This window comes from Mustela putorius, unplaced genomic scaffold (genome assembly GCF_011764305.1).
Source record: "Mustela putorius furo isolate JIRA1106 unplaced genomic scaffold, ASM1176430v1.1 tig00000095_pilon_pilon_pilon, whole genome shotgun sequence".
Lineage (NCBI taxonomy): Eukaryota > Metazoa > Chordata > Mammalia > Carnivora > Mustelidae > Mustela > Mustela putorius.
Window position 1 is genome coordinate 3,296,967 of NW_025421280.1, and position 22,886 is coordinate 3,319,852.

Here is a 22,886-nt window from a genome sequence, read left to right on the forward strand (position 1 = left end):
CAGTTGGAGAAAGTAAAGTAGACAAAATGAATTGACAAGACTCGAGAATATGGCAAAGTTCTAAAATAACTGGGCCTTCCTTGTACATTAAATGATACCGACTTACTAAAGGTGACACAGAAATACGTTTTTGGAGTAAAGACCTGTTCCTGGTTGAGTCTCTTAAAATAAACATTAACTTTAATATGGAGTCATTAACATTTTCAAAGATGCAACAGTCTTCATAAATCCCAATGGACTATCATAGATTAATTTTAATGTAGTTTACTTAAATAAATCAGTAGAATTTACTGTTGCTACAGTTCCAAGTTTATTTTCTTGTGGACCACCTCTAGCATAAATTATTTTCATTTATATGGTTTTCTAAAAACTCATTCTTTCCTTTTTTCCCATCAGATCTGTCATATGGATCAGATTACCTAATGGTGAACATTTGGAATAAACCTCTCCCTGCACCCCTTCCTCACCCTGCACTCACTTCCACAGTATTCAGCCCTCTTCCTCCAAACAGGATTTTCATTCGCTGGGCTATTACATAATTCGATATACAAATTTTCCCGTGAAAACAGATGATTGCTGTGAAGTGTAAGAAGAAGAAAGAAAAAAAATGGAGCTAAAAAAAGGAGCTACCTTAACAGCTGTACAACTTAGCACTTTGTCTTTTCTTGTGGCTACACAAGGCCAAACATCCAGACGCGATGTGATCACGTCATTCATTTGGATGCCTCCAAACTTGAGGAGGTTGGGAGCTGATCAACAAAGCAGCCTGACTGAGCAACTTTTTCCCTTTGCATCTGGATATTTTGACAGTATCCAGGCATAACCTTTATCATAACATGACCAAAGATGAATGTGCGGTACTCGGTGCAGGGATTGGAGGGGTGCACAATATGTAAAATTGTTCTCATTTACTGTGATTTCTCAACATTGCTCATTCTAATCTCTTAGAAAACATGTACTCCTTAAAAAAATTAAAGAGCGCTTACCGACTTGGAAAAAAAAAAGTTTAACTTAATAAAAATGTTTATTTGTTCTGGGTCATTCTTGCAAAGAGTATGTCTCTTGAGAATGTTACTAACACCTGTCTTGCCATAAAAAAAATTAGGTGTCATATTTTGTTGAGAAAATCTAGTTCTGCTGTTGGAAAGCCAAAAGCATTCACGTGTTCTTATTTATTCCTACTTCCTAGTTTGGTTTGTTGGCATTTAGGCATGGGCTGAATAAAGTAGATCCTATTTACAAACATAATGGCTTTTAAACACATTCTTAGCCAAAGCTTTCAACAGCAAAAAAAAAAAAAATGCAATTAAAAAAAATAATCAGCTTTGTCAAAAGCCTGTTTTCTTTCCCCAGTGCAGCCTCCCAGCAGTGGTACCCTGGCATTATGCTGAGTTGCAGTGGAAAGAAGGACTATGTCCAGGGACGCAGAGAGAAAGAGAGAAACCAGGGCATCAGGATTAATGAAACATTTCTTCAGACAGTATTTTCTAGTTTCAAACTTCTAGTTTTATAATATCTGGTAGAATTATATTCGCCCCCCCAATTTGGGGGCAGGCTGCCTTGAAGGAACTACTACGATCTACTTGTGTTTAGCTCATGGAACACTCAGGAGAGCAGATTTTATTGTCTTGCTAGCCAGTGATGTACCTAGATGATGGTCAAAGAGGACTTACGCTTCCAGTAATCTTAACCCTTTTATGAGTGCAAATTGATCACTTAACATTTTTTAAAAAGTCCATTTGGTATCTGACCTGTTAACCTTCATATGACGCCATGACATCTTAAAATCAGAGAAACTATTAGAAAAATTATGCCTTAAATATGGGCCTTTGTATCTTTCACACATTCTCTTCTCCAGTGGTTATTACCTAATAATTTTTGACACTGGTGATTAAACATAAAGTTTTACATTTTATGATTTTCTTTCAAACATACAATTGCTAACATATATATCAAGGCAAAAATTAAACATTCTTAAAGAGTCCATAATTATATTTATACATTAAAGTGTCAACTGGGTGAAATGAATACCTTCAAACAATATTTTAATCTAATTGTTTTAAAACAAAACAATTAATCAGTATTTTATCATCACTCCTAAATAATCTCATTTAAAAAAATAGGAAGGGATGCCAATATCCTTTTTTATTAATTTAAGTGGTGATTTTGATTAGAAAAATCGAGTTAATTATTTGATGTTTTCATAACCACATCATATCTTTCTGATTAGAGAGTAATCGCCAATCCCTTACAAGCTGATTACTAAAACACTTATCATCCTATCATTTATTCCTGAATCTCAGTACTTCAGGCCCTTTCTAGAGGTTAAGTCAGTGCCGAAGACGCCATGCTTCAAAAGAAAAGCTTTGCTTCCGATGGTTCCATCTGCTGGCAGGTTGTGTGTGCTCAATTGTGAGACAGAAAGTAGAGCTCTTCTGAGGGAAGAGCCTTATTTTGGACAGAGTAAGAATCCTGTGAGCAAAGTTTATCTTCCAGGACCCCCAGCCTTCGCTTTCTGTGTTTTCTTTCCTTCATGAGGATAAACAACATCCAGAGTTTTGAGTATCTTCTCGAGTTCTTGCTATTTCAGAAGTTTGCCGTGCCAACCTGCACTCCAAGGAAAGACATTAATGAACTCGTTCATACCTAGCTGCACATGGCTCATACTAAAAGTTACCATTTGCCCTTTGGACAAACCAAAGAAGCCATTGGCAGTTAGAGAATGTGGCAGCACGAGCAAGTCTGAGTAGTCTCCTTAAACCAATAAGCAGACTCAGGACTCTAACATTCTTGGCAGAGAAAGACATTAATCAAAACAAAACAATGATGAACAAGACATTTCTCTGGGCTTCAGGGATCTTACAGTCTAGTGAGACTGATGAAACCTTAAAATAAACGAGCTTAGCTATTTCGTCCTTTCTTACAAGTCTTTTTGCGGCACGGGTAGCTCAGAAACCCGTCCTTTGAGTAATGTGGGTAATGTGTGCACCAGAGCCTGTGTCGGTTTGTATCAAGCCCTTAAAATACTCCCAAGTGTCAGCTGACTGCAAAATCATGCACTCTGTGAGTTCAGGGATGGTCTTTAATTTCTGAGTATCTAGTATATCATAGTAGGTTTTTAATAAGTACTTGTATTTTTATTTATTCATTTATTTATTTAGAGATTTTATTTATTTGACAGACAGAGATCACAAGTAGGCAGAGAGAGGAGGAAGCAGGCTCTCTACTGAGCAGACAGCCCGATGCAGGGCTTGATCCCAGGACCCTGAGTTTATGACCTGAGCCGAAGGCAGAGGCTTTAACCCACTGAGCCACCCAGGCACACCAGTACTTGTATTTTTAAGTGAATGGATATAAGAATACATTAACTAGCTAGCCAAATGCTTTCTTCTTGTGGATGCTGTGCATAGGAGGCAGTAATCCACGCTGTTTAGAATGGAAGGGAAAAAAGAGGTAAAGAAAAAAGACAAGGTTGCGATCTGCACAGGACAGTCAGGAAACAGAGAAACCTGACCAACTGATGAAGGTCAGGAGGTCCCAGTCCCCTCTGCGAATCTGAACTCATGTGACAAAATTTGAAGTACCAATCCCTAAAACCAGTTTCAAGAAACTTATTTACCCTAATACCAAAGGTTTGGAAACCTCTTTAGACAAAGTAAATTCCCAAACCTATGATGTAAGCATGGTTATGGACGGTCTATCACCCTTTTAGCCAGATGAATAAGAAAACGTTGAAGAACGATCTCTGAGCTCAGAAGTATGCACAAACAGAGCAAGCATTAAAAGTTTTTGCACCGAAACACAAATCCTACATGATAACACCGAATACGTGGAATCTTAAAAGAAGCTGAACTCACAAAAACAGAGATGGGAATGATTATTGCCAGGGGCCTGGGGTGAGGGAAATGGTGTGGGGGAATTCGGTATTAGGGGAAATTGTTTAGGAGTATAAAGTTCCAATTAGTAGGTACATAAGTCCTAGAGAGATCACAGTGATTACAGCCAACAAGATTATACCACAGACTTCAAAGTTGCTGAGACTAGGTCTTAATTGCTCTTCCCCCCAAAAGAAACCACAATATATAAAAGTGACAAATCAACACCACAGCACACCTGCAACTTTCACAACGTTATACGTCAATGACATCTCAATAAAAAAAAGTATTTTCCCTCATATTTTGGAAATGATCAAAGGAGATATACTATTAAAGGTCAAATTCTAGCTTTTCCGATCCGCCATCTGTGGTGGAACCGCCGCCAGGATGCAGATTTTCGTAAAAACCCTTACGGGGAAGACCATTACTCTCGAGGTTGAACCCTCGGATACAATAGAAAATGTGAAGGCAAAGATTCAGGACAAGGAAGGAATTCCTCCTGATCAGCAGAGACTGATCTTTGCTGGCAAGCAACTGGAAGATGGACGTACTTTGTCTGACTACAACATTCAAAAGGAGTCCACTCTTCATCTTGTGTTGAGACTTCGTGGTGGTGCTAAGAAAAGGAAGAAGAAGTCTTATACCACTCCCAAGAAGAATAAGCATAAGAGAAAGAAGGTTAAACTGGCAGTCCTGAAATAGTATAAGGTGGATGAGAATGGCAAAATCAGTCGCCTTCGTCGGGAGTGCCCTTCAGATGAGTGTGGTGCTGGAGATTTTATGGCTAGCCACTTGGACAGACATACTGTGGCAAATGTTGTCTGACCTATTGCTTCAACAAACCAGAAGACAAGTGATTATATATGAGCTAATAATAAAAGACATGAACTAACAACAACAAAAAAAGGCCAAATTCTAGGGTTTTCTGCTATTTAGAGAAATTAGGTCTCCAAATAAGAAAACTTGATGGCATCATTTAATTATATTCAGAAAATAAAAGTACTTAATATTTTGGAATCATTCTCAGTTTAGATGATAATTAATTTTCTGGTGTTTTTAAATCCATTATTACCAGGTAAAGGTAAAGAGAACAAATATACTCATGTTTTTTTTTTGTTTTTGTTTTTGTTTTTGCTCAGTAGTTTTCTCTGAAGAGGCACTATTGCCTAACTACACATATCTACTTTTTTTTCTACATGTTTCTTTACAAACCCTATGTATCCTACTGAAGTACTGAGGGTTATTTTGCCCTTGAAATTATTCTGTTTTAAAATAATCTCTGGTTGCTGTGTGTCAACTAACTACAAGGTAAAGAAAAATATCTCTGATTAATTTTTAGTACTTAGCTGAGAAAAAATATTTTTTTTTTGAGAAAAGAAGATTCTTTTTTTTAAATCTTTTTTTTAAAAAGATTTTATTTATTTATTTGGCAGAGAGAGATCACAAGTAGGCCAAAAGGCAGGCAGAGAGAGAGAAGAGGAAGCAGGCTCTCCACTGAGCAGAGAGCCCGAGGCGGGGCTCGATCTCAGGACCCTGAGACCATGACCTGAGCCAAAAGCAGAGGCTTAACCCACTGAGCCACCCAGGAGCCCCAAAGAGAAGATTCTTTACGAACACTTATTAAATCTATATACTTCATGTATTGTCATCCTCACTGTAGCCCTACAAGGTTGATATTTTTATTTTTGTTGTCTCTGTTCTAATGTAGGACACGGAGGCACAGACGAGGAATCTCTGAAGGTGAAGAGCACTTATCACTCCTCAGTGGTAGATCCACTTAACTTCAACAAGGGAAATGAACTCCTTTAGCCTTGTGAAAGCTGCTTTGACCTAGTTGCTTACAGTATAAATGTCCGTCAGTTTATTTGAAGTATAAGGCTTTATAAATGAGTACTGGAAATGTCTAAAAAGTACAAAGAATAAAATCTATGTTTATTCAGACAGAAGCTTAGTTTTGCTATCCTTCTAAATGCTTTTACATGCTTTTCTGGGAATAGACATTGAATTCCAAAAGAACCAGTATTATTACAACCACTGTTGTTCGTGCTACTGCTGCTACTGCTCCCAGAATGCAATTATCAATGTTGAGTTGTACTATAGTCTTGTCATGAGGCTTTATAAATGACCAGTGAGTTGAATTTTCTTTCTTTCTTTCTTTCTTTTTTTGAGTTGACTTTTCAAGTTGTATTTATAGAAGTCTTGAGGGCTCGTAGAAAAAATCAGTCCCAGGGTACTCAGGAGTTTGAGCTGGTCCCCTTCCTTTCTGCTTCTATATCTTTCTTCTTTCCTTCCACCCTCCCGGTAATGGAGACTGCCAGCTACCTACTCCACACCTATTTTAGTAGGCTCATTTCCATCCAGCTAAAGTACTATCTTTCCATGTCTCTCCTGCAACCAAAGTTGCCACATATTTAAAATTTGGTCAATGAGAAGGAAGTAGAAATTCTATGTGAGGTATTCTGCAAATTGCTATAAATAGGAAAGGCCTTGTTCATCTTGTCCTTCCTTCTACAGCTTGGAGCTCTGATATGATCACTGGTGATCAAGCATCCATGTTTTGCAATGAGTATGAAGGCTGGGTTTAGAGAGAGTGATTCTGGGGGAGCCATTGTTCTGGTTTAAGGCTGCTGAGGAAAATAAACATCTATCTTGTTTAATAATTATTCTAGATTTTGTTCGGTTTAAGGCTGCTGAGGAAAATAAACATCTATCTTGTTTAATAATTATTCTAGATTTTGTTAGGTTTTGTTATATGCAGCCTAAAGCTAACCTTACCCGATGGCATCTAGTTATCTCTATATCTTGGCTTAAAAGTCAGTATACATTAAATATGTACATGAAGATAGTAACCTACTTCGTTAAGATCTAGGTACAGATTTGGTAACAGTGCCAAGCTCCTTTATGTCCTAATTTGGATTTCTTCCTGACAGTTTTCTCCCCCCACACTTTTATAAGAAGGTGAAGCACGCTTGATACTTTTTGGAAATGAGATATGAGATAATGCACATGAAACTGCTTTGTAGATCATGTGGTGTTACATGGTTTCTGAATTATTATTGAAAAGTACCTTTCCCACACACTGAAGTTTGAGAACATCTGACTGCCTCTCCAAGTCTTTTCAACTTCTCGAAAGGAATGAGTTTGATACACAGCGTTAGAGCCAAATCATTCATTAGTACCTCATGAAAAGTTGTGGCAGAAGGCAGAGGAAATCTAGTCAAATTATACTTTAGCTCTAATGGAAGCGAGAAATCTTTTATTCCTATCACTTTATGATTTTGCTTATTTATGGCCTCTGTGCCCAAAGGCTATACAAGAGAGACGCTTAATTAATCTACAAAATGAGTGAGTGCAACGGAGCTGTAGCTAGTATTTTATACAGCTTTAAACAGTAATATAAACAAAATCTTGGCTATTTTGAAGCCTATAAATGGGAAAAAATATATACACAGAAACAAGTGCTGGAACAAATGAATTTGTGGACATCCATTGTTAAACTGCAAAGAGATAAACAATGGCCAGAAATAAGCCAAGCAGAACATAAAGAAATACCTCGTATCAAAAATGAGAATTATTGTGGCTGATTGTCAGGAACTTACACAGTGAGATGCTTCTGAATTTTTAGATTTAAACTTGGAAATATGTGACTAAAAGATGTAGTCTATAAAATCTACATCAGGGTCTAATTACCAAAGAGAATAAAATACATCTCAGTGCCCTGTTTTATGTTGGCAAAGTGTAAAAAGTTTTTGTAACTTGTACAGATAATCCTATTTTTAAATTTTCTTTACTAAGTTCTTTAGATTCTCACCAGAAATTCCAACTTTTTTAGCAAATAAGACAGGCAGAGGAGAAGGAGGGAAGATGAAGGTAAACGAGAGGCCCAGGCAGAGACAGTAAAGAAAGGGAAGGACACAGAATGAGGCTTCTCAGAAGACATAAAAAGAATAAAATTACAAAAAGTAAGGGAAGAATAAAGAGTAATGTACATGAGAGCCCACATGAGGACAGAACTGATTTCATCACCTCTAAGAGATTAGCAATGGAGTCACATATTTGCGGGTTTATTTCTCTTACCTTTAGAACCAAAACACAGATGGCAAGGGTATTTTTTACCTATTATTTTCATCACCCAGCAAGGGCTTAGAGGTTTAATGTTAAAGGAGAAAGAACAAAAGACTATACCAGATGCTAATTAAGTGCGGGTAGAAAGGAAGAGTGGAGCGCTAGAGAAAATGTCTGTAAGAACAAACATAAGCTTTTTCTCCATTACTTATCATTACTGGCCTCATATTCTTTATGGCACTAATGCTTTCAGTTCTTATTGATTTACTAGACTGGTAATTACACTAACATCGACCAGCATTTTTCTTTCCTGCATAAATGTTGAGTTTGTTAAAAGCCAGCGTGATCAAGTAACTGTAATGCCAAAATATAATGCAGGAGACATTTTTGAAGGCCTACTGTGGGCAAGGCTTGCTAATGGCATCAGGAATACAAAGAACCCACATAGCCTCAATTCTTAGTTTTAAGAAGCTATTAGACTACTTTGGAAATTAATCATATTTTCAACAAAATTTATGATACAACATAAAGAGAATCTCATTAAACATATGCACATTTTCTTCCATGGGGGTTTCAAAGATAAGAGAGAGCACTTATTCTTGAGCAGAAGTTTTTAAAAAATGAATTTATGAAATAGGTGGCACCCAAGTTATGTGACCTTCACCAAGTTACCTATAATTAGTAAACCTCAACCTCCCTCTCTGTGATATTGTGATCATTAACAGTACCTACTTCATGAGACTGCTATTGAATAATTAAGTAAAATATAGGGTACCCAGAACAGTGCCTGCACATAATAAGCACTATATAATGTTAGCTATTAACATTTTATAATTATTATATTTATTATTATTGTTAAGCTTGAACAGGTACTCTCAGAATTTTGGTGAGGCCCAAACAACTTTCATTTCTCTGAGGCACCTAGTAGATTAACAAAGAAATGACAAATGGGGTAGCTAAAAAAAATTGAGGTGTATTTTCAATGTCCATTAATATTAGTTAGCAAGAATTAATAAGAAACTAATGTCCTTAACACCAAGATATAGAATATCTCTCTCTCACTGTATGACTCTATTTGAAAGTAAATTTGAGGTCTTTTATAGGTATGAAATCTAAGGCAAATGGCCTGCCTCCCATCCCATCATTGACACTGAGACAGAGAAACAGACAGAAATAAGAAGGTCAAGATGGATAAGAGGGATCTCAGGTGAAAGAAGCAGAAGAAGCAGAGATATGCAAGTAAGAAGATACAGGAAGAGTTTGGGCAGTGACGGATTCTTCATTTTAGTGGGGGCATAGGATATCTCTAAGAAAGCAAGATAGATACTTGGGGGAACACAAGGTGGTAGATCTAATAATTCAGGGGGGAATAAGAGATTGGTTTCTTAAGTCTGTGTGTGTATATGTGTGTGCATGCATGTGCATTGGTGACGGTCATATAACTCATGTTGTATTTTATTTTTTATTTTTAAAGATGTATTTATTTGAGGGAGAGAAAGGGAGGGCACACACATGTGAGTCGGCATGCACAAGTGCAGAACAGGGGAAAGGGCAAAGAGAGTCTTAAGCAGACTCTGCGCTGTGTGTGGAGCCTGACGTGGGGCTCGATCTCACGACCCTGAAATCACGAGAGCCAAAACCAAGACTCAGCTGCTTAACAGACTACACCACCAAGGTGCCCCGACATTGTATTTTAAAGGGATTAGTTTGCAACTGTATACAGTGTGGACTTCATAGAAACAGGTTGGCAGGAAAACTCAGGGAGAGAATTCCAATGAGGACCTGGAAATGACACCGAAAAGAAAAAAGGAGGATGTTATAGAAGAATGGTATTGGACTTATAGGTCATGAATTCTTGCCTCAAAGTGGATCTAGCAGCTAGCCTTGCTTATGCTCTAACAGAATAAACAGAAGCCATTACGTAGGCAATGAAAACAAAACAGAAAACATTAGAACCCCTTCAGCCAATCTCTTTCCTAATTTACAAAACCGTCTTCACTCAGCTATCTTCCCGGTTTCACCATTCACCAAAGGACTGAGAAAAACTTTCTGTCAATATAAGGGTGATTCTTCATTGCTTCACTCCAGAACCATTAAACAAACAAACAAACAAACACAAACCCTTTCTAGGTAAATGCTTCCACTCTGGTCTGAATTCCTTTTGCTTCTACTTCCACGGAACATCTTTAATCCATTCTCTATCCGGCCTCTGTAACCCTTCCTCGATCCTGGTTTCTCCTTCTAGATTTTAAACCTGTTCATTTATAATTTCTATGTGTGGACTGTTTGTCTGTGTTCATCTGTCCACAGAGGATTCATTCTTTGGTCTTATTCTCTTATCAGCCTTCTCCCCTCATCTACGTGGGTTCAGTTACCAGCCATGTATTTACGATTCTCCAATATCTGAAATGAGGACCAGGTCGTATACATAATGGATTGTTGGGATGACTGGTGTATCCAAAACAGAACTCATTATCTTCTCAGCCCTCTTGCTCCTGCACACTATGTATTACAGGGTGGCCACCCAATTATTTCAATCCTTCACTCCATAGACCTGTGAGAAGTCCCAGGTGCCTCTTTTCTTTATCAACTCTCTGGAATCAGTTTCTAATTCTTGGGCTGTATCAGTTGAGATTCTTTGGACGCAAGCAATGTACAGAAACAGTAATTTATCACAAGCTCACCACTAGGAGTTGGAAGTTTGGAGAACTAGGGAGTAATAAGTTTTGGCAAGGAAGGGAAGAAATTGGAACTCTCGTACTTTGTTGATAGGAATGTAAAATGGTTCAGCTGCTTTGGAAACTAGTTTGGTACTTCTTTAAATTACTAAATATACATATGACCTAGCAATTCCACTCCTGGGTATATAGTAGAGAAATGAAAACATGTTCACACAAAGCCTTGAACATGAAAGTTCATGGCAACATTTTTCCTAAGAGCCCAAACATGGAAACATCCTAACTTTCCAGTGGCTGATCCACTGATTATCCAGTGGATAAATAAAATATAGTATACCCATAAAAGTGAATGTCGTTCAGCAACAACAACAACAAAAAATGATGCACAAGTCATGTTATATGGGTACGATGAATAAAATGCCAGTCAAAGAAGACTACATGTTGCACTATTCCATTTATATGAAATGTCCAGAAATGTCCAGAAGAGACAAATCTGTATAGATAGAATAGAGATTACTGGTTGTCAGGAGCTCAGGGAATAAGCAATGACTCTAAGTAAGTATAGTGTTCCTTTTGGGGTGATGAAATGTCTAAATATAGATTTTGGTGATGATTACATGACTCTGTGAATATAGAAAAATTATTAAACTGTATATTTTAAAAATTATTTATTTAGAAAAGAGAGAGAGAGAGCATGTGAGCAGGGGGAGCAGACAGGGAGGGAGAGGAAGGCGGGGAGAGTATCAGGGGGACTCTGTGCTGAGTATGGAGCCTGGCACAGGGCTCGGGGCACGATGCCATGACCCTGAGACCATGACTTGAGCTGAAACCAAGAGTAGGATGCTTAACCACCTGAGCCCCTCAGGGGCCCCTAAACTGTATACTTTAAATGGGTGTATTTTATGGTACTTGAAATAAACCTTGATGAAGCTGTTTTAAAAGACATAGAGAAATCAGTTATTTAAAAGCCTTCAAGAGATCCCCAATGTCTGCAGACATACTTCTCTGGCTTCAGCATGTGTCTTGGTGCCCAGGATGAAATATAAAATGCATCCACATGTCGTAGAAGGTCCTTATTGTTATTTTTCTGTCTACAGTTCTTTCTCAACCTTTGCAAGGATTAGCCACACATCCATTGTTCCATCCAGGCAGAACTACTTGTATATGGCTTTGCCATGTATCTTTACCTTCTGCATGTGCTGCCTCTGGCATTCCCCACCCCAACTCTTATATCAAATTCTTAATCATTCTTCCAGTGTATCATAATTGTTACATATCATAATATGTGTATCATAATTATAATTGTTCCTTGGCCAAAAAAAAAAGGATTGGGGGCAAAAATATATAGTTTGGAAAATAAAATAAAATATTTTGGAAGGAAACAGAATGGCTCAGAGAATGATAAAACAAAATGAACTTTCAAGCCACAGAAAGGAAAAATTTAAGATCTAGAGTGAGGAAACTAATGGATTGCTTCTTTGAGATGAGGTTCTTAGAATGACTTGGTTCTGTTTTTGAACTCCATGAGATTCAGTTCAAGATTCAAGACTCAAAGGAAGAAATTATCTGATTACCTGACTTGGGTTGCATGCCCATTCTCAAGCAGGGGCTGATAGGACTTCTGGATGACAGTCCCAACAAGACTGCACGCATGCAGTAGCATGGGATGATATGATCTCATACGTTCTATCACATTTCCAATCTTCTTGAAGTTAGATGAGACCATGTGGTTAATTTGAGCCAATGAGGCATGAGAGGAAGTGACATGTCTAAACAAACATGTCCAAGGTAAGAAGAGCAAGTGCAAGACCCTCTAGCTGTACCTGCCATGTGTTCCCCATGGTATAGCTAAGGAAGGTAGAACCCCGTTTCTGAGTGCGTTTTGGGCCAATCAAACCTTCCCTGTTGGTGGAGAACATGTAGCCTGGGCATGTTATAAAATTTTGATGTCATTTTTATTAGCCTAGCCAAATTAAAATATTTCTTAACCTAAAGAGGCAGTGTCATAAGAAAAAAGGGGGAATGGATGGTGAGCAAGCAAAACCAGCAGCTACCCACTAAATTCAAAGAAGCTTCCTGACCCCTGGGGACCATTAACACTTTCTATTCTGTGTTCTCACAGCAGTTTGGGATATACTTTAACTAGTACATGCTAAGCAGCTGTAAGTATTTGATTACATGCCTTTTTTCTCTCTCACCAGCTGCTGAGCTTTACACCTACGAGACAATGAGCAAATATTTGTTAAATGGAAGAATGAATAAATGAGTAAAAAAAGAAAAAGTGAAAGAAAAACAAATCTGGTAATTAGGTAGTCATCTCTATGATATAAAAGTACCATGATTTTCTCTTAATGGTTTTTTCCTTTGTATATATTCATGTTTTGTTTCAATCTTTGGTAAATAAAAGATGTTCCAATGCAAAGTGGGTAAAGTAGAGTCTGCTGGTCTACCTAGTCTATAAATGTGGTCTTAGTCTGCTCCACATCTTAAAAATTGTGATTTAATTACCTGATTTTTTTAAATATGGAAAATTTTACTCAAGCATCTGGGGTTCTAGCCTTTATTTATTTATTTATTTATTTATTTAAATTGGAACAGCTTACAATAATGAGGCGCTGCATCCTTTTGGAAACAATTAGTTGGATCTGAGGTGCTGTTGTTTCTCACACACAGAGAAAGTTCTTCTACTTTGCAAAGTGTCCACCCAGCCTGCTTTTCTGTTACCTGTATTCACTTATGACTTCCAGTTCCCTGACAGGCTCTGTGGGCATTTTTGTCTCAGACTGCTGTAAGTGCTTTAGGAAATGGAAGTGTGTTTGAAAGAGATTTCTTGGGACACCAGCACTGTTGAAGGCTCTGTTGCTGTGAGAGTTCCTCTTTTCAGTGAAGAATTGATCTCTGCTGTCACATATCATGAATAAAGTGCTAAAGTTTTTAAAACCATCTGGGTAAAGCATTGGTTATATATTATGCTGTAATGGTCACTGTCTACTAAGGGTGCAGGCGATTAACTTTTACTTGGTGATTTCTTCAATTTTAGGAAAACATTTTTGATTTGGTCTTGATGTAGTTTAAATGCATTGTATGAACTTCCTTTTTTTCTGCTAGAGTATAATTTGGTTCATAAATTGCAGATGGTGGAATCATGCTAAATGAATATCCTCATTGCTCAGAAAATTAATTCTTTTGACAGAATCATTCACTTAAAATGGAGTGAATATTTAACTTTATATATTAAGAGATTTGAATGAAGTATCAATGCCTTCATTTTCATGTACTGCCTCTCTCAATAATTTCATAGTTCATTTCCCTTTTATTGAAGTTAGGGATGTTTGAGCCGTATTTGTAAGTTCTCATTGCCAAACATTTTTCTTTCATTCATTCTCTATTTTTTCTTATTTTTGGTGTAATGTTTCTGGTTCTTCCACATTAGCTATTGAATGCAAATGGTCATAATCAATACATGTATCTTTGACAACTGGCTATAGGCTGTACAGGATAGTGGGTAAGGCCAGGGTCCTAGAATTGAAGAGTGACTGGGATTTAAATACAGGAGTCTCCATTTTCTGCTGTGTGATCTCATGCAATGTGCTAAACCTCTCTGAATGAATCTGTTTCCTCATTCATTCAAAAGAATGAATCAGGTAATAAAATATGTGGTATACACATATAATATTACAAATGATATTATATATATTATATATATGTTACATACATATAATATATATAATACATAGCCATTATTATTAAAATGATAAACATTGCAAATTCTATATACCACTGCCAATTTCAATTTGCTAAAGAAAATAACTTTGTATGTATTCAAGTCTTCACTGTCAAAGTCCTCCCGCCACCAATCCCCATTAAGTGGAATCCAGTTACTTTTCCTTTTAAGGTCTTCCACATTCTAAACTGGTTTTTTACCTACTCCAAGACCACTGGATTTTTGTTTTGTGTTTGCTTTGCCTCTCACTACCCTATATACCTTCCCTTCTTTATCCCTTTCCTTCTGCCATTCTTCTCGACTCTAATAATTTTCCTAAAAAAGTTTCCAAATTAGGAAATTTTCCTACTTATCAGAATTCCTCTTGTCCCTGAAGGTGTAGCTCAAATAACACCCTCTCTCTTAGATTCATTTTCTCAAATGTAGAAATCTTAATTTTGGAAATGTAAGTTTGGCACTTCTATGTCATTTATCTTTTTTATAGTTTCTGTTAATGGAAGCAATTGGGGAGGGATGTGTGGAGATAGAAATAGATGGCCTAAATTTGGATACAAGAAAACAGATAGAATTGAATCATATAGGATCAGATTAACCACAGTTTAACAGGTGTCTGGGAGTTATCTGTTCTCAAGCAGGTCTTGGCAGTGTGCAGTAGAGTCAAGCCTTATGGTGGGGCTACTTTGGGGTCAGAGTGAGTTGGATGAGGGGAAGGTGGAGGAAGCAACAAAGTAGGTAAATTTTCAGCAGAGAAACTGCAGGAAATAAGGAAAACCTAGGTTCTTCCTAACTTTGAACCATGATTTTTTGTGTAATTAGCCCCTAACTCACAGGGAATAGTAAACGTTTTCTGTAAAGGCCCAGAAAGTATTTTCAGCCATACCTTCCATGTTACAACTACTCAACTCTGTTGGTTTAGCACAAAAGCAGTGATAGACAATATGTAAATAGATAGGCGTGACCATGTTCCAGTCAAACTTTATCTATGTATCGGAATGCAGGCTAGATTGGTGTTATAGTTTGCTGATCCTTTGAACTAAAATCTTTCTAAACAAAATATAGACCTTTGAGAACTGGGTGTTTCTTTCTTCTGCACCTCCAACTGCCAGTATAGTTTTGATATATTTGAAATATTCACTAAAGATGTATTATTCATTAAGGGTGAAGATTATTTGCGGCATAACACATCTCATTTATAATATATATATGTTAATTCACTCTGATACCTGGAACGTTTTCCTCCCATGCCATATTTGTGTTGACACTTACTATTTTGGGGGTGACAGTTTTATTTCCTAAATATGTTCTATGTTCTCTGTACTACATTCTCTGGATATTTCATTAGTTAAAAATAATATAATTCTTTTTAATTTGAGTTTCATAAAATTGCTTCCTCTACTGATTTTAATCTCTGAAGATCTGAAAAATAAGTGAACATTATTTATTAACTTTAAAAAAGGGATGGGAGATCAACAACTTAGCTAACTAACTCCAACAGGCACATACTTGTTGCTCATAATTTTTTGATGACATGACATGAAGCTACTACTTCTAGGGGTTGGAAAGCAGTAGTTGACTGACTGTCCGTCATGGGTGAGTGAAGAAGGTATGGTAACATTCAGATCATATATCTAGTATCCTTGATCCAAATGGTACAAAAATGCTATCAAAATATAAAAAATATATAGATTTATATTTCATAAGTATGTTTGAAAGATACTCACAAATTATTAAGTAGGGCCATCTGGATAGCACATGATGGGAGTTTTTTTTTTTTTTTTTTTAATTTGATGGATTTTCCAAATATCCTCTGATGGAAACAGTTACTTTTGTGACTTCACTTCTGGTAATATGGTAGACCAGATACCTAGAAAGGCTCATATGTTATAGTATAAACTAAGTCCTACACAATGTATACCTAGCATATTTTTAATCCATTCCTAGACTATCAGGAAAGAGAGAGAGAGAAACTAAAACATTTGATTTCAGTAGGGCCAGAGAAGTCCTAGAACTAAATGTCAATCCTGGTGCTGGCCCCAGGAAGCTTAGCAGTGGGCTGCTACATGTTGTTGGGGTTAACATTCTGATTTCTGCATTAAGCTATAAACTTGAAAAGTGGTAAAGTGGTTCCATGCTATAAAAGTAAATTTCTCTTAGAATAACAAATCCCAAATGTATGCCATTGGTACCTCTATAAGTTAAATTCAACAATGTTTTAGCTTTCCAAAGAAAGGAAACCATCAAACACAAAGTGAAATATGCCAATATGAGTGAGAGTTGGCACAAACAATGAAGGTTCAGATTCCATGTGAAGTGCCAAAGTCATGGGATTTTCAGACAGAATATAAATTACTGGTAAAAGTTACAATATATTAGAAGTGGAATAAAAAGAGAGAAACAATAACAAATTACCAAGCATGACGACCTAAACTTTGAAAAATTAAATTCAGCGAATAGATGACATAATAGATTAGACACTGCTGAAGTGAGCACTAGGAAAGTAAAGGATAGATCCAAAAGACCTACTCAAATGTAGTAAAGTGAGACAGAGGTGCAAACCATGCGAAATTAAGGTATATGGAGAACAGAGTTACAAGGCATACTACATTCTCAGTGGGAGTCCCAAAGAAACAGACCACAGATGATGGTAAAGAAGAGAAATCTCTGAGACTTTTCTACAACATATGAAACACATGAAATCACAAATATGAAAAGCACAATATATAAAATGTAGAGGGAAAACAAAAAAAAAAAACACCAAGACAATCATGAAATACTGAACACCAAGGTGTAAAGAAAAGGTCTTAAGAGGAGCTCCAGAGAAAGGACAGATCAAATTAATGCAAATCAGACTGACAGCAAAGGTTTCAGCAACAGCAGTAGAAGCAGGAAGGTAAAGTATATTTACTTCTAGAATTGTAAACTCAGCAAAATTCTTTTAAGAAAAAAAGTGAAATAAGAACAGATTGATTCTCTAGGGGTATTTGTTTAAAACTGTATTTCTTCTTAAGTAAACCTAGTGGCTTCATATTAGCTTGGAGTTTTCTTTGTTGGATTTTTTGATTTATGGATTCAATCTCTAAAATATAAGGATTTCAATTTCTTCTTGTGTCAGAATAAAATAGTTATGTTTTTCTGAGAATTTAAAAATTTTATCCGAAGTTTCAAATTAATTAGCATGCAATTTTTTGTAATATGTTATTATCTTTGGGATCTATATAGTGATGCTCCTTTGTTCATTTCTGATATTGATTATTTGTGTCTTCTCTTTTTTTTTGTGGTTTAGATTTGTTGAGGCTGTATGAACTTTGTTTTTAAGGAAGGAACTTTGGGTCCTGTTGACCCTCTGCATTTTATTTTATTTTTTTCTACTTACGTTAATTTCTGCTATTAGCTTTATTCTTCTTTTTCTTACTTTCCTTTAAGTTGCTATTCCTTTTCTAGTTCCTTGATATGGATGCTCAGGATACATTTTCCGTCATTCCAATATTCTAACATAAACTGTTGAATTCAGTAGTTTTCAAAGTCAAAACCTGGACTAGACAATTACCATCAATCCAAAACTTGTTAGAAATGGAATTTCTTGGGTCTAATCTCAATTCTATTAAAATCAGAGTTCTGAGGGGAGGGGTCCTGCCATCGGGATTCCAGTAAGTTTTCATTTAATAATAGAGCATTGTTTATAAGAGTTAGTGTAAAAAGTAGACAATTGGGTTAAAAGTAGGATAAAAACTGTAAATGCAAGGAAAATAGTTCCAACAGAGAAGGACGTTGTTTCAGATATACATCCTGAATTAAATTTGGTTAAGAAAACCCTGGCAACATCAATACCAAAAACAAACCAAAACAAAACAAAACCATAGACAACACATAATTTCGACTGAAACTGAATAGCTGATCACTGTAATATTAAATGCTAAGACTCATAATTCATAATTTTAATCCATCCTTGTTTTCTTCTATCAAATAATCTTCCTCCTAAACGATGGAGATTTTCTTAGCCATTGCTGTGCATTTCAAATTACATAAAAGAAATCTCCTCATAATAATCAGGCCTTAATTTCCTTAAGGCTAATACTCAGAGAAGCAAGATTTTTTTGACAATTTTATCAAATTATTAAAAATATTATTTTGACTAAACACTAACAAAAGAAAAAAGCTACCAGTAATATCATCTCAAACAGATGATTTCAAATAGTTGAAATGCTATACTTTGCATGGTCCAGTAGCCCCTGAAATGACACATAAATCTGTAAATATAAAGAAAAAAAAACAAGCAGACAAATGAGATGTGGTGAACTTCATTTACAGTTGATATGGAGACTGCCCTATTTTCAAAAGGTATATCCACAGCCAACAAACAGCACATTATATATTGCTAGACTTAATTTTCAATTTTACTAAAGAAGATAATATGCCAGAGTAGCAACCTCATTAAATAAAGATAAAACATTTTGGTCATTTGAATTTTAGAGAACAGAGGATCAATGAGGGAAAAAAAAATTATCTATGGAATCCCAAAGTCCTAGTAAAACCTAGAGTGAAAATATTTGCAATTCACTTATCACCACAGTGTAAGTCAGGCAAAAAAACTGCTTAATTCTTATCAAGATAACTTATTAGTGTGCCTCAATTCACAACTTTTGACCTTTTTACCAAGACGCCACAGAGTTTATACTTTCATATTGGAAAAAACCTAACCAAGACTTTAAATAAAACAAGTAACATTTTAAACTAAAATAAAGCAAAAAGAAAAATCCCAAACCTGTAAATTGTTCCCAGTTTGACTACAATTGTTGGAATTTGTCAATCAGTTCAGAAAGATTTCTTTTCCTCTTTTCTTAATCACATCACTGAAGAGTGAGTCATATTTCCCTTTTCACTCCTTCCTTTTAAAAATCTACCCTTAAAATAGTTCTGAGACATTGAAAGGGGATAAATAATGGAAGAATAGCAGGAAAACAGAATTATCAGGATGACCCAGAAAATGGGAACAGGTTTTGAATTTATGCAGAAAAAGTTTAACTCCATAAATGACATATATCGCTGATTACTGAGTAGACTCTTAAATTCAAACTCCTATGCACAGGAACTATATTTTGAACTCAAATCATAAACCATTATAATAACTACATACTAATAGCTGGCTTTTTCTGTGTGTATGTAACAATGACAATACTTTTTATTAGAGATTCTAGGGATGCTAATTTCAATTATATAGCAAAATAGAAATATGCTATCAGTGTTGTTTGATAGCCAATGCATATTTTGAAATAAAGCAGAGGAATTTATCAAGTGTCTTCATGTGTGCTTAAGTTACTGAGTATGCCTAAAGTAGGCCTAAATAAAAACTATTATTATTCTCTGTAGTCCCATAAATTACTGATGACATGTAAGTTTATACTCTACATACCGGATTTCATTTTCCAAGTTTTTGCAGAGTGAAGAAACACCCTGAAACATAATGACTAATAGAACAAGTGACTTTTACTACTACATACGTCCATTTTCTATATATAGAAAAACTCCTATAGTCCCCACATATGAGAATCCAGTATGGAGACTAACTTAAAAGGCATCAACAATACTTTCAGGGATAAAATGTTTTGCTTGTTAAGAATACCAGCTGGAATAGTGAGTATAGACCCTGTTAAATGTTCAAGTATTAGCTTTCAGAAGGGATAGTAAATTCTATGTCAAGGTTGACAATGGCAGAGAATGAATAAGTCAAAAAGTAAACCATGCATTTAAAATAGAACAGAAACCAAGGAAAATAAGCTATCAAGACAAATAAACAAATGTAAACAGTGACTGTGGTAGATTGAAGTGTTTTATTGGTACTTTCTTGTTCTTCGTCTAGGTCATCAGGTAGATGAAACTAGTTGCAAAGCTGTTCATTCATTGTAGAGGTGTGTGTACACAGCAATCAATACATCCCACAGCACTGATAAACTCTCAGAGCCTTTAGGCCAAGGATTTTATGCTCCAAGAGAGACATTGTTGCCAGGTACATGTTCTTGATGATAGCACATGTTACTTAAAAGCCTACTACAGTCTGTAGAAATTATTTTTTCCAAGATGGACAGCAGTGTTGGTTATTGTAAATCTATTATGAAAAGAGATCTTGTGACTTGGGATTTTAAAATTTAAAAAACCTATAGTATGCTATTAAATCTGCCAGGCTTATTTGTTTTTAATCCAACATATTATTTGTAAAGAAATACAGATACATGAGATAGAGAACTTTAAAATTATTTTGACAGTAGAAAGATGACTAGATTTGGAAGCCAAATGATTTATTTTTAAGCAGGTTCTTTTAATTTTCTGTTCGATTCCTTGTCTGTACAACTAGAATAAAGTTATGAGTAAATACATGTTTACTTATAACCTTATAAATGCTTAGGAACTGGAAATTGATTCAAAATATAAGTTATTGTTTATCCATCGTTAAGTCTCTCTGGGTATTCTTATATTATTTTCAAAATATAATTGAAAATATGTACAAATTAATAATGATTAATATGTGACATTATTTTGAATCTTTCTAGCTAGCTCTTGAGACTTTTTTTTCTCATTTTTGTGAATTCATTTTTGATACCAATCAAAAAAATTTTTATATGATTAATTGAATATGTTTGAAGTAAAGACACTTTGAGAGAAAAAAAAAATGAACAAAGCCACATATTCTCAACTTCCACAAATAAATTCTGGAAAAGCAACTTAATCTATAGTCAAATTTTTTTGAGGGCTGAGCAGTTTCAAAATGCTAAACATAGAGTGATGAATATGATACCGTTCCTGCCCTTGTGGATCTCACAGTCTATTAAAGGAGACAAACACATAATCATCATAACTAAAAAATTATAATAGCATCACAGTCTAAGGGAGAAAGATCTACTCCTAATTTAGTCTAACAAGTGGTAGCAAAAGAATGTTTGGCTCATTTATTTGCCTACTCTTCAAAGGCATTACCTTGCTATGTGCTCCTTCCAGTCAAGATTCACTTCTACAATGGACTTGTGCAGTAAAAGATAGAAAAATTAGGATGACAGTGGACTTGTAGAAGGGGTTTTGTTTTTGGCATAAACTAACATGCGAGCCCCGTTCATTCCTCAGTGGATATATTTTATGTCAACTAACGACAGGCAAGTTATCTATATTTCCCTGAATATTCAGAATTAATAAGGAGTGAAAATAATTGAATCACTCTTTACCATAAGACATATAGCAAGGCTATCTAATTTGGACTAATTAAAGTCATGTGTTTCCTCATCTCAAAAATGTTTTTTGTAACAAAACCCATTCTAAGTTGAAGAAAATAAATAACTTAGAAGAGCTGGTATTTTGTTCCAATTTTGTTTTATGAAAAATTGGTAAAATAGCATTGATTTTATGAGCATTTCTTTGTATGGCTCTTTGTGTATTAAACAAAAATGCTGATAGCCTATTTTGGTATGTATGTGCCCAAGAACAGGTACTGATAAAAAAAAAATCTTAGTTTATTACAAATATAAACAATAAAAACAGCATGTGCAAAGATTAAACAATACCTTATATAAGCAAAAATTACTCTGTATTTCTTATCATGTTATGACATAAAGAGAGAAAAAATGTTTTGATGTAAAAATCTGTCAGCTATCATGTAATTTAATATGTAGTGACATATACTGCTAAAAGGTATATATTAACATTAAAGACCCAAACTCCAATGATTAATATTACAGTGATGACAGAATGAGTGTGCCTAATTTTAATCCACTGTTTATCTATGTGGGGTAATTTATAGATCACTCGACATGTTTTAATAGTAGACATAAAAAGATATCCTCTAATACCCACTTGCTTTCAAGATCTGACATTTGCAATTACAAATACAAAGAAATACCAGGGGTTGCCTTCCTTGGCTATGTATACAAATAGCTAGTCATCCCATACACAGTTTATCAAAAGTGATCTATTAATAACAAAACTGCTCCATAGACCCAGGGTCTCTTAATATTCTGGTTGAATATCAAGGGGTTGACTTAAAATGAGGGCAGAAACACAAAGAGTAGAGAACACATTGATTTGTCCGCCAAATATAGTTTTACCATCATAAATCTCAGGCTGACAACTGCACAAAGCTTTCTTCACCCAAACACTGCCAAGTCAGGGCGTTTATTCACTGATTGGTTGATAGTCGCCATGACAACTGATGCCACAATTAGACAAGTACAATCCCACTTTCAAACATGCACACAATTCATTAATTCAGCAGGACTTTGTTGATGATATATTATGAGGTTAGTATTTAATACTACTCAGAAACTGATATATTTGCCTCTTATCTAGGGTAAAATAAATTTTAGGAAGTGATGAAAACAACCATTTAATTAGCTAAAGTAACTTTGAAAAGGGATTCGGTGATTTTAAGTGTTTTTAATAATTTTACAGGTGTCTCATTCTTTAAATGACTATTGAGTTAACTTTCAAGTTATTTTTCTATGGGTCCTTTTTAAAAAATTGCGAAGAATGTGAGTCCAATTTCCTACATACTAAATAAGATAA

General features: G+C 35.5%; 1 pseudogene; it reads left to right on the forward strand.

The window, feature by feature from the left end:
* Nucleotides 1–4,228: 4,228 nt before the first annotated feature.
* Nucleotides 4,229–4,770, forward strand: LOC101684460 (annotated as a pseudogene).
* The last annotated feature ends 18,116 nt before the right edge of the window (nucleotides 4,771–22,886 follow it).